Source organism: Bicyclus anynana, chromosome 7, assembly GCF_947172395.1.
Source record: "Bicyclus anynana chromosome 7, ilBicAnyn1.1, whole genome shotgun sequence".
Classification (NCBI taxonomy): Eukaryota; Metazoa; Arthropoda; class Insecta; order Lepidoptera; family Nymphalidae; genus Bicyclus; species Bicyclus anynana.
In genome coordinates this window covers 1,184,797-1,190,439 of record NC_069089.1, presented here as the reverse complement: position 1 = coordinate 1,190,439, position 5,643 = coordinate 1,184,797, and positions in this window count along the sequence as shown.

Sequence of the window (5,643 nt, the reverse complement as noted above, 5' to 3'; positions counted from 1 at the left end):
TCTATCAGTCAATACAAACAGTTTTAAACAGAACGAACTTCAATGAAGCTATGATACCCTAGTACATTCCTTCGCTCGAACTGGCTGCAGGTATAAGTCAAACCAAAACAGTTGCAGAGAGCACACATCCACAGCGAAGTGCTCGCCTCCTTCCCATACTGCGATGCGAGCACCGCGTGCTATGATACCCTAGTACTTTTCTTCGCTCGTTACGGCAGCTATGAGTCAATATAAACAGTTACATAGAGAATGCGCTTCATTGTAGCCATGATGCTCTAGTACTTTCCTTCAATGGGGATGATGATTAGGTTTGAATATATTGATTTTTATGATACATTCGGGTAAATAAGGTCAATGTTAACTAATTTATACATAAAAAGCAAAGATTGACTGGATATTTGCAAAATAAATGAGATTATAAAATTTCAAAATATATTAAAAACCTTTTATCGTGATTAGATGAAAATTCATACAGTTTTAGCTTCCTTACATTAAATGTGACATTTTTCAATAAATGAACTATAAACATAAACGCACAAATATCAAAGATATTAGTAATTATGTCTGAACGCCCATACAAACCTAACGATCAGCGAGCCAATTACGTCACTAAATCGTATCATTTTGTATGGATCGTTTTTCAGGGATCCGCGGCAACGCCGCAAATCTGACTCTTTAAATCCCTGTAGCTCCGAAAGTAATGATCGCAGATACCCTGTTACTTTTACAAAATTGCTTTGCTATTAGCATACTCTTAATTTATATACAATTAAAAAACTGTCATCATCCCTATTGTAGCTGCTACAGTAATGTTGTATACAGAACGTGTTTTGTGCAGTACAGAACACACTTCGTCGTAGTCATGATACCCTAGTAATTTCATCTGATCCACTTATTAGGCTGAGGCTGAGGCTTTCTAATTTAGATGTATGTACTTAATTAATATTAGCTAATTCTTTCTTTCCAAAGAAAAGGAAATTCATTCCGTTTGATACAAACTCCGGTTTCTCAGACTTCCATACATATATATTTATTACATTAATGATTATGTATCTGTGGATTTTTAAAAGGTATAAGGAATCGCCTTTATAGACTCTTCGCCGGTATTTAGTTAATTTTAGATGATATATCTAGATATTTTTAAAATGTCATATACCGTCTAAGTGCTTTAATGTTATTCACTTGTTCTAAGATATATACATTATACCTACAATTATACTTATTTCTAAATGTTATATAATGATACTTCTAAGACTTGTATTTTTTACAATATTTTATTTGGTAGAAAGAATACAAAGTTACCATACGGGCTATCTATGAACCTACTTTTTAATAAAAACAATCTAAACCTATGAATTATGAACCTAATACCTACTTATCCCAATGTATGTATTAACGTTTTGTTTTTCCAAAGGGTTCTTTGTTAGAAATAAGTAATTATAAAATACATTTACCTATACAGCGTACCTATATGTAATAATTCCATAAAATAATCTGTATTTTTTTCATTTTTATACGATTTGAAGAGCTTTTGCTCAATAATATAAATAAAACTCAAATATAAATAAAAAGTTTTAATTATATCAGTATTTTTTTACCCTTTTAACCATATTTTTAATAATTCGATTTTTTATTTATTAATAATATTATTATTATTAATAAATAAAAAAGGTATTAGGTAGCTCCCTATATTAGGGATAATAGAGAGTTTTAACTACCAATAAAACTTACCTATTATTTTTTCATCAATGTCCGGAATCCATCTTGAGAGAAGCACTCATCTTTCCTTGCCGGATGTCAGCTAAAATCACCTCTCCGATGGTGGCGCCCCCTTGCCGCAACCTAATACCTATGTACAAGTGACCGTAGCGAGCCGAGTGAATGTTCGCCATTATTATACTCATGATGCACCAGGTAGGCCTTACCTGGATTCCGGACATTGATGAAAAAATAATAGGTAAGTTTTATTGGTAGTTAAAACTCTCTATTATTTGTTTCGTATCAATGTCCGGAATCCATCTTGAGTGAAGTGTTTGTTATCACCTGGTGCTCGCAAGGTTGACGCTTTAATGTGAATTATACTGAAAAGTATTTTTGAATAAATGAAAATTCTCAATTTTGAAGAACAAATATACTCTTAATATGTATGTTAAGGAATTTGATAGTGGCCTAGGTAATCCAGTTATGTATACCTATTTTGGAATTCATAATCAGTGATTTTCTAGAATTCTAGATGTTAGTAATTAAATCTGACTTCCAAATCCGTCCGAATTTCTAGAAATGGATAGAATCTGATGAAAGATTTGCTTTACAGATCTTGTAAAACAATTTTATTTAACCTATTATTGTTCAAGATGCATGCGTAACATAGCTCCTAGTATTATTAAATTAGTTATGTTTTGTCATTCAGTTACAGCAATACAAAGCAGTTGCTTAAACCCATAAACCATACTTGGATTTTTTACCGATTATATTTCAAAACTCTATATGAATTGCTTCTTAATGATACTCTGCACTTTAGAGTCCATATATGTTAGCCAACAGTGACACGCCCAGGAACTAGGATATGTACCTATAAATAATCTACTTACCACAACCCATCAGGCAAATTGTGCCACATCAAAATGTAGTTTAATATCATTAGATTCATCATTCTGGCGATAAATGAATTTTAATTACTTTTATTTAAATAATAGACCTCACTGTAGCAGCATGGTGGATTCAAGCTCCATATCCCATAAGTAGGCAGGCCCGGCTGATTATGATGACGGTAAATGAGTCCGGTAGAAGCGAATCCTTTGCATGTATGAGGTGCACGTCACTGCTGTTCATTGTACTAGTATCTTGATTGATAAAATTATGACAATCCATGTTCAACGGTGAAGAAGCCCTTGCTAAGCTGGGTGTAGAAATTATTGATTTTGTCAGGATCATGTGAAACTATATAATACGGTGGTAAGTTTAGGATACCAATTTAACTTCTCTTCCGATACTGAAATAGCTTTGGGTATCGATACCCACGTGAAGAAGCATTAATATAAGCCCATCTCACCTACTAGTCAAATTAGTAAATTTTTTATATTAGGTACCGATTTCTGTATTGGCATACTTTTGTCATCCAAGACAGATAGCAAACTATATGTCCAACATTGTAGAATATAAATTCAATGGTTTGTGGGATACACCATTTCTTTACATCTGTCTCAAACTGGCTTTATCATATGATTGTAGCGCCGGCTGGATATTGATAACTGCTGCCCTTGATCAGGTCAATGGATCAACATTTCTAGTCACTCAAAATCGGTGAGGCTCAGTAATTATAATCTTTATTCACTGGGGCATGTGCATCTGTTTGTTTTGTGGTGTGTGTGTGATCGCCATATTTAAAAAATTTAAATTTAATAGCTTTCCGCTCGAAATGACTGGAATGATTCCGGTGGCCGTGTACGATGAGGTTTGGTGGAAGAGACAACCAGTTGTGCTTCTTTAGTACACATAACGTGTTGTTGTGTATAAGGCTTACTAGTCCTGATCATCTGCTCTCGAAAGGCTATTCAGCATGAGTAGTTCCTACACAAGACGCTTGTTTTGGGCGTGTCTCACACTTGAAATAATATAGCTGTCGCACGTCAAAAAGAAAAATCATTCTGACTAAGTTTGCTGACTCGAGAGGACAACTCTGTATTAAACCCGTCCAGGAAATATTGAGCTATTATATAAATATTTTATTTGTCTAATTTTGTTAGGACCTGATGTGACTGCTAGATAACTCTGTTCTGTTTATATAAGGAATCCACGTATCGGTTATAGATCTGAAGAAGCATCTAAGCACTTTGCAATCGACAATGTTGATAAAATATCGCAGTACATTTTCTTGTGTTGTGCGTACCATGCGAGTCATTCGTCCAAGACATCGTGAATTTCATGTCATTGAATTGCGTTTTCAATCCACATCTGAAAGCCAATATGAGTGTGTGTTGGCATGGCCAATAGGTGTTTTGCCATGTGTTCTATAGGTATTCTTGACCTATTAATCTATATCTGGGCACAACGGTATAGGAATAGTCGCCCTGCTCCACCTATGTTGACTTATCGGCAGCAGTCGGTTGTAGTATTGCATTGTCCAACTGTGTAGCCTGCTTATCCGTCCTAGGCAGTGCAACAGGCGTGTTGTAAACGTAACCTGTTGACTTAGCTGCTCGAAGGACTGTGGCCCAACACACACAGGTCGCAAAGGTCAGCCTCTCTTTAAGAGATTGATATTTGTCAGAGAGACCACCTACGACTAAGAAGCTGTTGCTGAAGCGCTGTTGCGTAGCGTTAAGCACTTCGACTCCGACAAGGGGACTTTGCGTTGCGTCTTGCGTCCCAGTTTGCCAAGAAACTTGAGGCAAAGTATCGGAGTCAGCACAGACTTCTCGGAGTTGGTTATCCATTCTAATGTTTACAGTCCTTATTGTGAAAGGGTCAGTCCAGTCCATATGAGATTAGCATTGCTTTACCTCTTACGTTTAAGAAGATGTCGCTCAAGTGTCTTGCATAGCGTTAAGCACATACGACTCCTACAAAGACTTTACATTGCTTGTATCCAAGTTATGCCGACAATCCCGAGGTATTGTGTCAGTACCAGGACCGACTTACAGTCTAAAGGGTGTATTCTAGAAAAGGTACACTTGTTCCTCGATTTCTTGGAATCGTGCAACCCAATTCGTTGTTATTGCAAAGGTTTTTAGGTGCTTATAGACCGAATGTCAATTAGGCCAGCTGAAGTAGCTGCTGTTTGTCTAAACTTCAGTGCTAATCGAGCCTTAGATATATGCGGTGCAAAATTGGTTGCATAGGCGAAAGCGGTTTTTCTCTTTCCATCAGTTGCGTTCAGTTAAGTCAAGTGTAGGATTGGTCGGAATGTTTGGTTCAGTCTTGGTACCAAAACCAAAATGGACAAAGCTGTGTTGCGCCAGTTCTAAAATAAACATTACGTATACCTGTGTAGCAAAAGTTAATAGGTATTGAGTATAATTACACAGTGTACGTTTTATTTCTGAAACGCTGCATGAGTAGAAACTAAAACTGAAATAGGTATACGATATGGTCTGAAGATATGAACACCATTTAAAAATGTCTGATGGTCCACATATTTCAAAACTCAATTCAAACATCCGTCTTAAAATGTAATGTAATGTTTTCGTTACGTTAGCTTGAATTATCGGTAAGTATAATAGATGTTGACCACCCCCCCCCCCTTCTTGTTTTGAAATCGCTTTGCACTTGGGAGGAATTTTATACAAAACATCATATTTAAAATTTTCATTTCACGTAAAAATAAATTGATAAAATCATTTCACCTACCATTGTTTTGTACTTGTATGTATAGATGACCTTTCGGAGTAATAAGTCTAAAGTCTACTAATATTTGTCACGCTTTCTTGTAAAACAACTATTTGGCAACTTAAAAAGTTTTACAAAGCTGCGAAAGAACATTCCAGTATATTTGAATGCAATTCTTTCATAATTATGTACCTTTAAACGTTTTCTTTCATACTAACTCCGGGTGTGAATGATAAAATGTGGGTACCCACATTTTTCTTTTAAGTGAAGAAAAGTCGTAACAAAGGGAAAATCAACAATATATAGTTTATCAAT